The 17,796-nt window shown below is 40.1% G+C and overlaps 1 pseudogene; it reads left to right on the forward strand.

Annotated features, from left to right (window-relative positions):
- Positions 1-7,783: 7,783 nt before the first annotated feature.
- Positions 7,784-10,599, forward strand: LOC148029498 (uncharacterized; annotated as a pseudogene).
- The last annotated feature ends 7,197 nt before the right edge of the window (positions 10,600-17,796 follow it).

Raw genomic sequence — 17,796 nt, forward strand, 5'->3', positions numbered from 1 at the left:
GGAAATGTAAAAATTTTTAAATTATTTTTAATAAAAAGGGGGGGTGGTTCTTAGGCGGAGGAGCAGAGGGTTATTGCATCCTCTCCCTCTTAGAGAACTCGAGATGTCCTCATCTTGAAATAAACTAGGGATTTCGTTCTGGAACCTATGGGGTAGGACCCATCACACATTCATTGCTCAGTCATAAGCATATGGTCTTTTACAACAACAACTTATTGTATTTTATATATCCAAGTCTGGATTACAAGAGAAAATTTTGTTGCAACTACATCTCATGGATATCTTCTAGGTTGTTCCTATGTATCGGATAATTTCCTGGTTGGTTCTAGATCACTTGTACAACTTCATTTCTTGTATGTTCAAGTTCTCTTTGAGTCCTATTGGGACAATTAACATGGATATGTCCAATGTTGTGGCACTAAGAGCATCAGTGTTTAGGGTGCTTTGGACATTCCCTTTTGAAATGACCTAATTCCTTGCAATAGAAACAGTGTGGAGCTTTATTACTTGGGGTCACAAGATTCTTGGTTGTCCTTGGCAAGAGTTTCTTATTTAGGCCAAATTGTCCTAGGATCCTTAGTGAACCAAAGTGGTCCTTTATCTCAAAAACTCTGTTTCCAAATTGTCCTCTTTTTAGATCTGGACTAAGATCCATGGACAATTAGCTTTGCTTGTAATACTAAGGAATACTCCCAAGCTTCAACATTCTGGTAAGACCCAATCTATATTAGCTGAGAAGAAACAACTTAAGAGAAATTCATTGTAAATTATAACTATCATTCCTTGTTAGAATATCTCTAATCACTTGTAGGTTCTAGGCTCAAAATTGATGCAACTCATATTACTCGCGTCAACTATAGTTACGAGAGGAAGGTTTATTCCAATACAAATTGTATTACATGTCATTAAAATTTTTAAGATTTCTAATCATCTTGAAGAGGTATAGAAGGTTCTAAGTTTTCATCTTCATCTGATTCCTCTATATATCCGAGGATTGCACTTGTGTAGCTTCGTTTTCTTGGAGGCTCGCTATCTTTTGGACTTGAGTTAGGGCATTCTGCTTGGACGTGTCCTAGCTCATTGCAATGGTAGCATCGATGGTTGGGACATCTCCTACGGATGTGCCCTATCTCTCCACATGTGTGGCATCTCTTGTTCTGACCTGGGGAATCATCTTTGTCACAATTGCCCGATTTAAGCTCCTGGATAATTGGCCTTGCTTGAAGTAATGCATCTGGCAAGTCTATTGGATGCATTGCTTCAAGACGGTGATTCAAAGGAGTGTTCAAGCCATGGTAAAACTTGGATACTTGCTATGCAATATCCATAGGTGGTTCATATTTTAGTAAGGTTACAAACCTTGAGTAGTAGGCTTCCAAGGTTAATTCCAGCTAATACCTTAATCTTTGCACCATTGCTTCCACCATATCCGAGCCTCGTCAACTAACTTAAGCTTGGCTATCATTGCTTGATTGGTAGAAGCAGCTCCTGTAGCAGAGAAATAATCATTCATTGACTCAATCCATATCTCTACCTCTGTTGCGGCGTCTGTCCCTTTTCCACCAAACTCGGGTGCCTTAATTTCCTTGAAAATGAATTTCTTCTCTTACATGTTAATATTCGTGGGTGCAGAAGGTGTGTGACAATCAAGTCATACCACTTAGGTTATTCTGTTTAGGATATATCTATGAGCCATACATTAATCAATCACATGCCATTACGAAAATTTGCTCTGATACCAACTGTAATGTGTCCGCCTATTGGCTGTCTAGGCACATTTTTAGTGGTCCTTCAAGAGACAAATCTAAGTGACGCCGCCTGGCACTCCCATGGAATGTTACAAGGTTTGTTGCCCAGGGTCTCTTGAGTCCACTTCGCAATGGAACGTTCGCGGCCGAACCCACTGGGATTGACCTGAAATCTGGGTTCCTAGTGGTCAAGGTCTACTAACAGCATTCTAGCATGGTCCTAGACATCCTGCTTTACGCAGAGATACCCAAGCCAAAGCAAATCAATGCCACACTTGGTTCAAAGAGAATGGGAAATGAGAGGGATGTGCCACTCAACCTCTCCACCCGTAGGGTATAGTCCCATTCCGGTCCCTAAAATAGTATGAATCAGGGTTCTAAATGTAACAATTCCTAAGGGTCGAAACCTTGTGAGAAGCCTCCCAGTTCTCTAGGACACCTTGCCATAGGACAAACCCATTGGGGATTCCACCCACCCGCTTCCTTCAATAGGTGTTCTTTAGTTATCTAATTAGGTCCTATCACATTTATGTGTGACATTTAAAATCAACTTCCTCAATTAAGCCTTTTAGGGAACAAGGTTCATTCATGTAACTTATAGCACTGACATGAAAACAGAGCAAGCAGTCCTTTTAACTTATAGCAGTGACATGAAAACAAAGCAAGCACTTCTTTTAATAAAGAAGTTTCTTAACTTATCTCCAAGTTAATCTTTGTCTCCTGCCCATATAGATGAAATTATATGTCCCTTCTACCTTGCAGAAGTAGTTGGTCCAAATCACATGGCACCACAATTTCTGTCCTTTATCTAGAATAGGATCTCCCAATGCCATAGACGTTGGGGCCACAGATGTCCTCAACTCCATTTCGAACTTTGCAAGGGGTGTCCACATGACCCACAAGCTGCCTAGGAGTGAAACACTATTCCCGTGGTTGGTCTTTTCACCACTCGACCTTCGGCCCGTGAATTGAGAAGTGCCCTTTTCGAGTTAATCCGCGATGCGATCTTGGAGATGATCCACCTGTGCAAAGAACCTTTCCTTAATTTAATCATTTAAGAATCAATCACAAACAAGGCATTCAGTCCTAATATCACCTTTGAGAAAACATTCCTTCATCCCCATGGCAACTTGTCATCACAGACCCTTGCCATGAATTTACCATAAATCACAAGCACTTGGGAATAATCATCCAAACGACAATTCAACAATCAACTGAATGTAAAAACATGTTTGAACAACCAATAAAACCAATTGTATTTTTCCAAACAATGCAAGAATAGACGCGATAACATTTCCATCGCATATTCACTCTCCCCCTTGGGATCTAAGAGTGATACCATGCAAAATTTTATTTAGCACCTCGGCTAAGGCATAAGTTAGGCTCTTATTCAACTATACAAGATGCAATTTTTGTTGATCGTCAACCCAACATTCTTTCCAACAAGTATAAAAGTATCAGTCTTTCCTTTAACTTAGGGTTTCCTAATCCTTGAGCTCTCCACTTGCCTTTGAGGCCTGGAGTTGTTGTTTGTACCTAGCCTAACCCTGAATTAGATTGATAAACATAGTAGTTATCCGACGGATCTCAAGGCATCTTAGTTTTAATTCTTATGACCATTGTTGTACTAACTACGCACATCACCAAGATCCCAAACTATCAAACATGAGCTATCAGCTCATGATATTAGCAAGAGCTTAGGCAAACTTATTAATTAGTTTCTTAGATATAAAGTCATCCAAACTTCAATTATCATGAAATATGCTAGTTTCAAGATCTTTCATATAATCTTTCACGCAAAGAAGAGCATGCATGGAAATAGTTTAGTGTTTTTGAACTTGATGGTTTAATTGTTGACTTCAAAGTAGTTGTGCAATACTTTAGAACTCATTTTTTGCATCATGAGCATATGATACAACATTGACAAGAGAAGAAGGCTAGAGCATGTTATGTTTTGCCTAGATAACTTGTTGAAAACCATTTTTCATATTTTCTTATGAAGCAAATCTTCAGGAACTTTTTCTACCATTCTCCATCAAAGAAGTCTTTGGCAAAATCTCTCAAGATAGCCTGCCATGGTGTCACCATCTTGTTAATAAAGTTGGCCCAAATGCACCTTACATGTAGATGAAATGAGGGGGCAAGAAAGATTCTTTTACATTGTCTCGAAACTCATTCCAAGTGCTAGGATGGTTGGAGCTAACTAAAGCACATTCCAACAAAGCAAAGGCTTATCCATCATGTAGTTTGTTACACACTTGATTTCATCCTTCTCAAATAATGGTCCTTCAATGAAATCCTAATTAGACCAACTTAATCAACACAAACATGTTTCCCATACTTTTTGCCAAATATAGTGAATTGGGAAGATGTATGACTTATATTTTGATCTTTCTTCACTTGTTAAGAATCGAACACTCCTTGTAGTATGTGGATGATGTGATCGTCTTCTTCTTGGGATGTCTAGGATTAGTGACCTTATTCTTGAAGTGCTTTGGTAACTTTGGCCAAATTATGTCTTTAAAAAACTTGTTGCTATAGAAAGACTCGGGTAAAGGAAATTCATTATTGAGGTTGTTAGCATAGGCAGGACCCAACATAATGGATGGATCATGTCATAAGGCCCACAAACAACTCATTCTTGCCTCAAGGAGAATTTGTAGCCTGAAAAATAGAACAAGAGTTGTTGGTAGGCTTCTTAGTATTGATTTGACTCCTAATGTGTTCAAGGATGAAAAGGGTAGTAGGAATGGGCTCTTAGGCCTTAAAATAAAGCATAAGGTAAGGTTTTTTAAAGAAATAATAATGTGGTTTGAAGATATATTATCAAGAAGGGTAAAATATATACAAAGCCACAAGCAGGGCATTCTCAAGTTGGGTTCTTATGCCTTAGATAAAGCTTTGAAGAAAACCTTGAAGGTCTTATCCAACAAAACACATCCACAAAGAGCTAGCAAAGTTTCTCTCCTAGTCCTTTCCCATAATTCACTGACCATACCATCCTATTGCATCTACCAAAGGCAAGCTCATTCTTAAGTTTCCAGACATGTTGGAGTGTCACAGATCTCACCACATTCCAAAGTTTGAGGGTTGTTCATCCTTGTTCTCACGGTCAACAATAAGATTTGGTTCAAAATCTCACTACTCATTGAAGCTCGCCTTTGTCTTACTCCCCAAATTTCCCTCACCTCCCAACACTCCCACATGAGGTACCTAGCGGACTTGGTTGCACGCGTGCACAAGACACAAAGTGGTGAAATGCTTATTCACTTACTCAACCTCTCCCTTATGTGGGGAGCTTGTTCATAACCACCCTCCATAGGAAGAAATTCAACCTCCTAGAGGGTGTGGCTTTCCTAGTTCTGAGCACTTGGCAAACCCAAGTTTTCCATCTTGCATGAGGGTGCCACTTTCTTCGATTATCTGCAGTACACAAGACGTGTGAAGGGTCTTTCTTGGCTAGGTCCCGGTTATTTTTGCATCTAGCCTAGTCGTTTGCCTTTCTAGGAGGCCATAAAATTGGTAATGTTACCCTCTCCCACCTTCTTGGATGTTGGCCACATTTGCTTGAGTCTTCCCATAATGCTTGCCATGAATTCCTTTTCTAGTTTAGTTAAGCCATATTTATTGGCCATCTCCTTCTAGTTTATGAAGCCCATTGTAGTTGAATCCCATAAGTCTCTCTGCTGAAGGATGTCTCTATAGGCTAGCCTTCTTTCCATCTCATGCTTATCTTATAGAGGCCTATATGGTGAATCATAGGCATCTTTAAAGGTCTAGATGACCTACTTGAGGGACCCATCTACTCTTCTTTCCTAGGCCCCTGTCCACCTAGCCTTGGACAATATGTTGTGCTAGATCAAAACCAACCCTTGCATTGCTCAGGACTATGAGATGCCTATTTTCCTACCAACCAGTCAAACGTCTCACCACTCCATGTTGGGAATCCACAATGTGCTCTGACCAAAACTACACCAACCAATGCTGAGTGAGTGCCATCCAAGGCTACAAGCCATCCATCCTTTTGAGCAAGCCTAGAAATAAGGTTTGGGCCTTGTTGGCTAATCTAGGGAGTTTAAGGCCTCCATCTGGGATACCTTTGCTATGATTAGCAACCAAGCTATCGGCCTCCACCCTCGGCAGCCCTGGTCTTTATCCTAGAGGACCCCAATAAATATCATTTTAATCCTTCCCTAGGCATCTTTACTAGAGTGTAGCATCATTGCAAGAACAGTCATAAATGCCACTAGTAGTGTCTTGACCACTAGTACCCTTCTCAAGAATGAGAGTTTCCTTCCTTTCTAGCACTCAGCCTTCACTCTGACTTTGGCTTTCATCCAATCAACCTTCTATTGAGCTTGAGTACAAATTTCAGGAGACCATCACATTTATCTAGAGTCACCTCAAATAATTGAATAGAGTATGACTGTAGGGCCTCCAAGTTGTAAAATATATTGTTGTATTTGTTGTAAACCATCACCTCCCCTAGTGCCAAATGATATATATCTTCGATAAGAAATGGAACTGCCAAGAGTTGTAGAACTTGATCATTCACTTGTTTTCACATGCTTTTGAGTGATGTTGGGTTTGGCAATATTGATCCTTGTAGCTTAGATTCCTTCATCTTCTTGTAAAGTGATGTAGAAGACACGAGACATGGTTTTTTTTTCTTACTTAATGGATCATACTCGCAATCGAGCTCGATATGGAGGTGATATGCCTCTTGTTGATAAATATGTCATATCCTATGGTTGTATGTATCTAAAGTACAATCGTATGTAAAGTGTCCTTAAGTTTGGGGTATCTATATTTTGAGGATACCATTTTGTGGCTGTGGACTATTGGAGAAATAGAGAAGAATAATGGAGGAGAAGATGACATTGAGCTCATGACTTCTCATTTGATTGACCTCACGGACTCCCTCCATTTCGGTTTTTATTTGGTATCAGAGCAGCAACTGCAGGTGACCAAGGAACAATGGGATTGACTTCCTTTGCTATGGAGAAGGTGACCAGGGAACAATGGGATTGACTTCCTTGTTGTGGAAGAGTTAGGTGATGTTGTCTATGTTGAGCTTCCTGAGGTGGGAGCAAAGTATCAACTGGGAGAGACAATGTGCACTGTTGAGAGTGTTAAAGCATCCAGCTCTATGTTTGCACCTAAAGGTGAAGTTGTAGACATCAGATTTGACAGAAGGTAAGCAACTGATACTATTGCTTTAAGGCACGCTTCATCCAGGACATACAAGCACCAATTCTCATGGATACCGCAGGCGTCGAATGACATGTTCTCTCCATTCTATTCCAAGAGCCGATGAATAATAGGAATACCAGAGGTGATCTATTCCCCTTCGAGACAGGGCTGATACCATGATGGAATATGTCATTGATCTTTTTGATTGCTACCTTCTGTCCTGTATATGTATCAATGGCTGAGCACACTAGGCCATAGCTTCCTTTGCCAATGACCTCCTGGATTTGGTAACGATTTGCTTCCGCATACTCTGTGAAGAAGGAGGCTGCCAGAGAGGTGGGCAACAGCGAGGAAAGGCAGAGGCAAGGACCCCGTGAGGAAGTTACCGTCCAAGAAAAGCCTGGTAAATGGGGTCTCGTCCTTAGTAGTAGAGCCACCTTCTTCGCATACTCCATAAGGATGCCTCCTCAGTTAAACAGGGGGCTGTGGTTGACGTTTTACTCCACTGTGGATTGATCTCTAGCAATAGCAAATAAGAAGCTAGAAAGAAAGAAAGGAAGAAGAAGAAGTTGAAGAAAAGTAGGAGGTGGAGGCCCCAGCAAAAAGTCAGAGAATAGATCGATCACGTCCCGAATGGAACCGTCTCTCATCTGCCTTCCTCTCAAATGCTTCTGCAGATTAAGAGCAAGAAGTAAACTCTCGCACGCACCATAGGCCTTTTCCACAGGTTGAGCGAGAGATTAGATTGCTGCTGAATACGCTTCACCATTTCATAGCTCGGCATGTGACAGAAAAAGGACCAGCCACGCGAGCTCCCGTCAGACCTGCGCACTAGCAATGGGATGCGTCGGCTCATCCCCGACAAGAAGTCTGTTGAAGGTCATGGGAAAAAGCTAAAAAAAAGCCAAATCCCTAGAAGCATACTGAGCCAATCACTCGAGCACAATTGATGCAAATGCGGGATGAGTTCTGGGACACTGCTCCTCACTATGGAGGGAAGAAAGAAATTTGGGATGCTCTCCATGCTGCAGCAGAAGTAGAATTGAGCCTTGCACTGGCTATTGTAGATAGTGCAGGCATCATTGTCACGTCAGAGGATTTGTCAACATGTTATGATGCAAATATGACCTGCCAAAGTATGTCTTTAGCAAGCCTAGCAACCTTATCAAAGATGATTGAAAGATTGGAAGTTGGAGTTCTTGTGGAATGCAGTGGAACAGCTACTTTGGAACTCGGTTTTACTAGCATGCTGCTCTAAGTTGAGTGGTTACTGCAGGGGTACAATTCAGTACAATAGACAGCATCTGATGTGCTAGGTGCTACATTTGTGGGCATGTATACTACATGCGTTGTGCTTGCAAAAGTGTGAGAAGTGTGTGACACGCTTCCATCATAGGATTTAGTCTCTTAGACTATAGTCATTGGGGCATACTGCTGAATACCATTTCTGGACAAGTTGTATTGTTGTTTTCTTCTGAATTTGCAGCAATCATAATGTTTGACACGGCACAGATCACTCAGATTGTGGGAGACAAATTGACCAAAGACAACTATAGTGTTTGGTCTTACAGGATGGAGAATTTTTTGATGGGTAGAGATCTATGGGACCTCATAACAGGTGATGATGAATGTCCAAAAGTTCCTGAACATCCAACTGAAGAGCAAAAGAAAGCGTACAAGGATTGGGCAGGGAAGAACAGGAAGGTTTTGCATTGGATCTCCATATGTATTTCAGAAACATTGATTCCTCATATCAAAAAGGCAAGTACTTGTAAGGAGGTATGGAAAATCATAGAAAAAATATATGGAACATGTACAGAGGCTCGTAAGATACAACTCAAGCAGAGATTACATAGTGCATGGAGAGGCAATCGCAGTATCAGTGACTATGTGGCAAAAATCAAGCGAATTCCAGAAGACCTTGCATCCATTAATGCACCTATTGATGATGATGATTTAGTGTCAGTGACACTAAATGGACTTGGACCAGCTTTCAAATCTTTGGATACCTCTATTTCCGTTAGAGGAGACTCTATGCCTGACTTTGAGGAGCTTATTGGATTGCTACTTACAGAAGAAATCAAGTTGGAATTGAATGCATCTAGCAGTGGTAAAAATGCAGGTGGAGACAGTGTTTTCTATCACTAGAGAGGTCGTGGCATCTCATCTAGAGCTAGAGGCTCTTCACTTGGTCATAGTAATTATGGTTTTGCTCGTGGAAGAGGTAACTTTGGTCGTGGTGACTTCATGCATAGAGGCAGGGGGAGATCTTTCACTAGAGGTAGAGGACGGTCTAGTCCTTCTTCACAAAGAGATGGCACTTGTCATTATTGTAGGCAGTTTGGTCACTTTGAGAGGGATTGTTATCAGAAATAGAATGCCATGTCTAGGGGTCGTGGAAGGACCCAATATGGCCACTATGCAGGCATTTATGGTGGTACATGTTATGGACCTAGAGGTGGATCGCCTAGAGGTCACCTATTTGCTATGGAGCATGTGCTTGGGAGCATGACTCACCCTCTTCGTGAGAATGACTGGTTTTTGGATTCAATAGCTACAAACCACATGACTCATCATGCTGAGTGGTTTGATAGCAAGGAGCAAATGCAGAATTAAGAATATGTTGCCACGGGTGATGACACTTTATACAAAATTACTCATATTGGTAGTGTGCCACTTGTTACTAAAGATGGGATTGAGAACAAGCTTGGTGATGTACTTTATGTACCCACAATAACTAAGAACTTAGCATCAGTTGGTGAGATTCAATAAGTTTGGATGTTTCATTGAAGAGTTCCATAATGGGAGAACTGGCAGGGTGATTGCTCATGGTAGAAAGAAAGAGAGATTGTTTGCTTTGGATGCAGGTACTCCAGTGATTCAAAACTCTATGTATATTGAGAGAGGACATGGGCAAGATAAGGATGTGGAATTATGGCATAGACAGATTGGTCATGTTAATTTTCAAATATTGAAGCAAATGCAATCGAAACGGATAGTGCGTGGTCTACCGCATTTTGGATATGTGAAATTTGATCATGTATGTGAGGCTTGTCAATTTGGCAAGCAGTCCAGATTGCCATTTCCAAAGTGGGGGAGAATAAGCAGCTATCCTTTGGAAATAATACACTCCGGTATTTGGGGCCCATGTCAAAATGTTTCCATGAGCGGAAAATGTAGATTCTATATCGCTTTCATTGATGATTTTAGCAGAATGACTTGGGTGTACCTTATGTAGCATAAAAGTGAAGCATTTGAAAAGTTCTTGGAATTTAAATCTATGGGGCTGAAAAGCAGTTTGGATGCTACATAAAATGTTTGAGGTCAGATAATGGTGGAGAGTACATGTCATATGATTTTTATGACTTCTTGAGAGATCATGGTATCAAAAGGCAATTGACATGCAGATACACGCCTTAGCAAAATGGTGTGGCTGAAAGGAAGAATCAGATTATTGCAGAGGTTGCAAGGGCAATGATGAACCAAATGAACATGCCATTGTCATATTGGGCAGAAGCAATGCATACTGCAGTTCACATTATGAATAGAACACCTACAGCCTTGACTCATAATATGTCACCATATGAGAGAATGTATGGCAGGACACCCACTGTTGCATACCTTAGAGTCTTTGGATGTGTTTGTTATGTTCATGTTTCGGATGATTTGAGAAAGAAGATGGAACCTAAGGCTTCAAAATGCATTTTCCTTGGATATCCTGATGAGAAGAAGGGATACAAATGCTATGATCTAGTGAGTAAGGAAGTATACATAAGCAGGGATGTCAGATTTAGTGAATATGAATCATGGTACAAGCCCAAAATTGCAGTGGTGCAGTGGATGTTGATTCCCATGAAAGCAATGATGATGATGCCTATGGAAGGAAATTTTCAGCAAACAACAAGGCTGAAAATAAGCATGTGGAAGATGCTTCGAGACCTCAAGAGAATGTGGAAAGCAGTGGTAGCTACAGTCCATGGAGTGATAGATTGAGAAATGCGCAAAGGAGTACAGAAGTTGCAAAAGGAAAGAGACCTATGGCTAAAAGTTCAGAAGATGAATCTATAGATGACGAGTATGGCGTTCCGCATGTTAAAACACCTAGCACTAGAAATGCAGGAAAGTATGTGCCACCACATGCTAGATTAGATGAGACACACAGTAGTGCACCTCAATTGAGAAGGTCAGAAAGGGTAAGGTATCCAATTGATAGATTGACTTATAATGGGTTCATGAAGATGCATTATACATACATGGTTTCTTATGTACAACATCGGAGCCTACTTGCTTTGAAGAAGCAGTAAAGAGCAAAGAGTGGAGACAAGCAATGGATGAAGAGATGGATGAAGAAGTAGTAGAGAGCAAAGAGTGGAGACAAGAAATGGATGAAGAGATGGATGCACTAAGGAAAAACAAGACTTGGGATTTGGTGAAACTACCTCATGGCAAGAAGTCCATTGGATGTAAATGGGTTTAAGATGGTTCTCTTGAAAGTTATAAAGCAAGGCTAGTTGCAAAAGGATATGCACAAACTTATGGTTTGGACTATGAAAAAACATTCAGTCCAGTAGCTAAAATGACGACAGTGAGATCGTGGTAAGTTGGAGTAGTAAGAAGCAACCTACAGTTGCTCTATCAAGCACTGAAGCAGAGTATAGAGGCATTGCATTGGCAGCATGTGAGCAGAGATGGCTGAGATTGATCTTATATGACATGGGGATAGAGATTGATGGTGGAGTCATTATGTATTATTGTGACAATGTTAGCAGCATTATGTTGGCAAAGAATCCATTCTACCATGCAAGGACAAAACACATAGAAGTGCACTATCATTTCATTAGAGAAAAAGTCATTGATGGAGAGATTGACTTGGTCCATGTGAAAACAAATGACCAAGTTGCTGATATCTTTACCAAAGCATTAGATAAAGATAAGTTTGAGTACTTCAAGAGTGCACTTGGAGTCTTATGTGTGCAAGCTCATTCTAAGCTTGAGGGGGAGTGTTGATAAATATGTCATATCCTATGGTTGTATGTGTCTAAAGTACAATTGTATGTAAAGTGTCCTTAAGTTTGGGGTATCTATCTTTTGAGGATACCATTTTGTGGGTGTGGACTGTTGGAGAAATAGAGAAGAATAATGGAGGAGAAGAAGACATTGAGCTGCTGACTTCTCATTTGATAAACCTCACGGACTCCCTCCACTTCGGTTTTCACCTCTCTCTTGTACCTCTTTAATGATGATTTGGACACCATTGTTTCCCTTTGTGATGTTGATTCCATCCCATCCATCTCCATTCATGGTGTTGATTTTGCTCCAGCCATCCGTGTTGATTCCACCCTAGCCATCTCCATTTGTGATGTTGATTTAGCTTCATCCATTCTTATTTGCAATGTTTGTGAAGCTGCTTTCAAAAAAGTAGGGCAGAATACATGGAAATCTTCCAAATGTAATGTGGTGGGCTTCATGTAGTCTTTTGGCTCATCTTTTGATAAAAAGAGACTATGACATTAATTCCAATTGATTCAGATATGAGCCATCAAGTTTTGAGCACTGGGCACTTAATTCCAAGAATTGACCTCTAGACTCTTAATTAAGGCTAATTGGCACCTTAAAGGATATGGGATAATTTGTGTATTTTGGGAAAAAAATCTTGAAATTTTTAACTTTTTAACCATTTTTATTGATTTTTGAATTATCTCTCTCTATGTTAAGGTGGAATTTCTTACAAGGCCCAAACTTGAGTCCAAATCTCCCCTAATGTGTGATAAATTAATAGAACCATATAATTGAGCAATTGGAAGTGGTGGCAACCTAGTCCCTAGTGAAAAGTAAGGACTTTCAAGAGGTTGCTATAACTTGGAAGTGGTGAGCAACCAATCTCTAGAAACATGTGAATGATCATAAAATATCATGATGACTTACCACTTACAAGTAGTGAAAAACTATTCATGGTGAAAAGTTATTGCTTGTAAGTAGTAACAGCCAATTGTAAGTGAAAAGCAACCACTTCAAGTGGTTTGCACCACTTGGACTTGGTGATCACCACTTGAAAGTGCTAATTCACCACTTTTATCTCATTAAAAAACAGTGGGCATAAACAAGTAATCTACAACCATGTGATTTTAGCTAACAAATATTTAAAAGTGGCTTACTATTTGTCAGTGTAGTGACAAACATTTTGTCAATGGTAGTATATCTCTTGAAAGTAACATGCACCACCCTGAAGTAGTAGAGGACCACTTGGAAGGTGGCAAACCACCTAAGAACAAAGGTACACTACTTGTCAGTGGTAGAGGGATCCAATAGTAATAAGTAGTACATACCAACTTCAAATGGTGGTACACCATGTGTAAGTGGTAAAGACACTTGCATGGTGGGTATAAAGCTTTTATAAGTGGTACTAGGGCACTTGAAATGATGACCTTTTTTAAATAAGTGACAACCAACCACTTAAAAGCTGTATACACTACTTTTAAGTGGTAGGATACCACTTATAAGGAAAAACAGGCCGCCTAGGAACAATAGCTCACCACTTAGAAGTATTAGTTCTCCTATTACAAGTTCTATGGAAGTACTTGGAAGTTGTAGCACACCACTTATAAGTGGTAGGGGGCCAATTGCAAGTGGTAGCACACCACTTACAAGTGATAGAGGACCATTTGCAAGTGGTGGATACCAATTACAATTTTAGAGGAGCAATTATAAGTGGTAGGAGACCACTTTTAGATTTTTTTAAAAGGAAATATTTCAAAGTGGTATAATGCCTGGTAGTGGTGTTGGAACTTAAGTGGTATTGGATCACTTGAAAAAGTTTTACATCACTTTTGTGTGGTACTAGGCCACTTGTAGAGGGTGGTATATCACTTATGAATGGTAGTGCATCACTTTTAAGGGCTAGCATTCATGTTGCAAGTCATAGAGGGGATAACTTACAAGTGGTAATGTACCACATGCAAGTGGTGATGACCACTTTCATAGTGTAGCACATCTTTTCCAATGGAAGATTCATAGCTTGTAAGTGATAGTATACTGTGGCAAAGTGTTTGTAAGTGACTATGAATTAAGCATAATATCTTTGATTGGTATTGTAGCACTTGTAAGTACCAAAGCATCACTTGTAGCTGGTCACACACCTCTTTAGAGGTAGTATAGTGGTCTTTATACTAACAACCACTATGAGTTGTAATGTACCACTTGTACTTAGCTCCAATAAAATGAAAATCAGATTCAAAGACAAAAGAGTGATATATAAAATAGAATATTGATTGAGAAAGAGAAAGGAGTTATAATGCACCACTTGTAACTAGCTCCAATAAGCCGGGAAATTGGTTCAACAAAATAAAAAGAAGTGGTGTATAAGCACAAGGATAAAGTGCCCTAGAAATATTTAGAAACATTGAAGCAAAACCACATTGTAAATTATAGTTTCCCACAAGTGATGTTTGGAATTGTTAGAGACTAGTATAGTAAAAGTTTCAAAACTTCTTAGCATTGCAACACAACTAACAAGTGGTGCAAAACACCCAACCCAAAGTATCGTACCAATAGACTGTGGTATGTACAAAACAAATCACTACCTAAGGCTCCTCCAAAAGGTGGACCAAATGTTTTACATAGGAATATCTAGTGATTCTTTTATTACAAATATTTTTCTTGTTTCGGGACATCCTTGTCTCATCCATCCAAAATTGAAAGAGTAAGACTTTGACAGTTTGAAAGACATAGGTTCTCCATCCATCTTGCCTACAATGTGCAAATGCAATGAACAAACCATCAACTTCACTTGTTATTGCCAACTGATGTTTAGTTGTATATAGGATTCTCTTGTGGATTCCCATAAGCTTAGCAACTTGAGGTATGCTAATTTCCTTGCTTTGCTTCTCACTTTCTCCATTCATCAACATCAATATTGATAATTTCTTCACCAAAAATGCATATGAAGGCCTTGAGATCAATTATGTTAAGAAACATCTGCAACATGTTGAATCATATGAAGGCATTGAGATCTTCACATGATTCAACATGTTGCATATGTTTCTTATAATTTCTTTCAACTCTTTTGACTTACTTTGTACAACATGGAAGCAAGGATGCTAAAGAACATCTATGATTTCTTCTTAGCACATGCATCCATTTCAATGATTAATTTCTCAAAGTGTTCTACTATGGATTGACATATCCTACATCTTGTTAGTTCACTAATCACTCCATTATCCATCCCAAAGTTGACCATTTCCTCTCATTGCTTCTGCTTTTTCTAAGCACAATGTTTCCTCTTTGATTTTTTGCACTGAGGTTTAGATTCTTTATTCAATGGAGAGCTCATGGAGGGTTCCATTGTTACAACGGATTTGCCTACAAGATCGACAAGACAGATCATTAGTAGATGCTCAATTTTCATAGAAACAGAAAGAAACGAAGGAAGAATGAGTAAATGAGAGAGAGAGAGAGAGAGAGAGAATATAGGATAGCTTGATCAAGAACATGGGATAGAGAGAGAATGTGTGTGTGTATGTGTGTGTGTGTGTGTGTGTGTGTGTGTGTGTGTGTGTGTGTGTGTGTGTGTGTGTGTGTGTGTGTGTGTGTGTGTGTGTGTGTGTGTGTGTGTGTGTGTGTGTGTGTGTGTGTGTGTGTGTGTGTGTGTGTGTGTGTGTGTGTGTAACTATGGGACTGTGAGCTATAATTGCTAATCTCTTTCTTTATTTCATTGAATAGAGAAAAAAACTATTTTTGCAAGTCTAAATTACCAAATTTATTTTATTTTAAATTTGACTATTAAGATTCTTTTTAGATTATAAGTACTTTCAAATGCCTACTTTTAAGTGCTAAAATGCAATGTCATAGACGTTACTTTATAGGCTACCTATGCATGCTTCTACACCCTTCATGGAGAGATGGTAGATTATATAGAATTTTCTCTAATCATGGTGCTTAGTCACTCATCCCAAGCCTGGTACATAATGAGACTTATGGATGACTCTTTCCTATACTTTCATATTGGCGATGGCTAGATGTTCAAATCATGGGCTATCCCCTTTTAGATACGAAATTTCCCTTGACTGGCAAGAAATTCACTTCTTTTCTATACTCTATTTTGAGGGCATTCACTAGCAAGTCATAGAGCTAAAAGATAAATGTAAGAAGGGACTTTTGGCTAGTATAAGCCTTTCTTATAAAAACCATGGTAAGTAAAGAACTAAGATTCAAAAAGCCTTGTTGGAATCCTCTAAGCTCTTTCTCTGTTCTTCTTCATCATATGGCAGCTCTAGTAAAATCCATCAACAAGCTTCTCCCTCTCTTTCCAACACACTGCGAAAGCTTTTCCATATTTTATTGTAACGTGTCTGCTTATCCACTGTGGGACACGTCTTAGCAGCCCATCGGGAGGGAAATCTAGAAAGCGCCACCTGGCACTCACAAGGGATGTCACAAGGTTTGCAATCTAGGTCTTCCCGAGTCTGCCCCGAAGCGGAAGTATCCAGTCGTTCCCACTTAGGACCGACCTGAAGTCAGGGTTTCTTTCCTATCAGCCAAGTCTCTAGGAAGTAGCTAGCATTGAGCTCCAGATGACCCACTTTGAGTAGGAACAACAGAGTTGAAGCGGATTTATGCTACACTTGGTTCATGCAGAATGGAAACGAGAGGGATGTGAAGCTCAACCTCTCTGCCCATAAGGCATAGTCCCATTCCGCTCCCCTAAAACAGCATAAATGGGGATTCTAACTCAACTGACTCTAGGTCTTCACAATATCGTTATCACATCTTTTAAGAAAAGTTCCCATCTAACTGGGACCACCCTTCTGTAGGATGGACCCAAGTCACGTCCACCGCACTTTCCTCACGTTGCTTAGTTATCTAATTACCTACCACATTATGTTTTACATGCAAAAACAGCTTCCTTTAATTAATCAATTTAAACACATGTTCCTTCACGCAACTTAGGGACTGACATTAAGAAAAAAAATGTCAAGCAAGTTCCTTTTCCAAAATATTTGACTTTTATTTATCATAGTCTTGGAATACATCAAGTATCTTGCGCGAAGGCTACCCCAACAATCAACAGTATTACTGCTCCAAGTTTCACGCGTAGACTAGTACACGGACCTCGAGATCCCATCTTGAGTCACATCGGCCTCTTATGCGGGATCCGGAGGCAAGGGATTTATAGCCACAGCCTCCCCTGGCACCTAAGCGTCCTCCCACTCCAAGCAGCACCCACGGAGAGACCTCTCGCGGCGGGTTCGGTCCATATACCTGGCGCGGCTAACAACCCCCTTGGATAGGGCCAGGCAGGCAGTCAGAGGTAACTGAACCTACCTCTCCCTCTACACTTTTAACCTGAAGCATTAAGTGTTTTGCCTTGAATTAGTTCCTTCAGTAAAGAAGTTTAAACAATGTACCTAAGTGTACAATCACGATCATTTCAATGGTCGATCGTACGACCAACTACTAAGGTGTGATTCCTTCTTCCCGAACGCTCCCAGCATTCGGTCCTGGATCGTTCATGACTTGGCGAGATTCTAGGGGCTTGGCAAGCTAGATTGCTTGTTTCCCCTTTTTCTTTGGGTTAGGGTTTGTAGGTAGTTCAAGATCTCAAGTAGTCTAAGCTAAGGGCAAACAATCCATAGTGTCCTACTTGATTGAGGAGTCTCTTTCAAGTCGAGAGGCCTATGTGGTGAGAAGAACCACAAAAAAAAAAAGTGTGCACTCTTCTCCTCTCCTCTCTCTCCTCTCTATTCTCCTCTTGTGTGCAATTTTAAGTTTTGCAATTGGGTCATCAATTTGTGGTTTAAGGTTCTATTCAACAACATTGATATTAGAGTAGAGGTTTAATTGGTGGAGCCATCATTAT

The sequence above is a fragment of the Lygodium microphyllum genome, chromosome 11 (genome assembly GCF_053477565.2).
Source record: "Lygodium microphyllum isolate KBCC chromosome 11, Lygodium_microphyllum_v1.1.10, whole genome shotgun sequence".
NCBI classification, from domain to species: domain Eukaryota; kingdom Viridiplantae; phylum Streptophyta; class Polypodiopsida; order Schizaeales; family Lygodiaceae; genus Lygodium; species Lygodium microphyllum.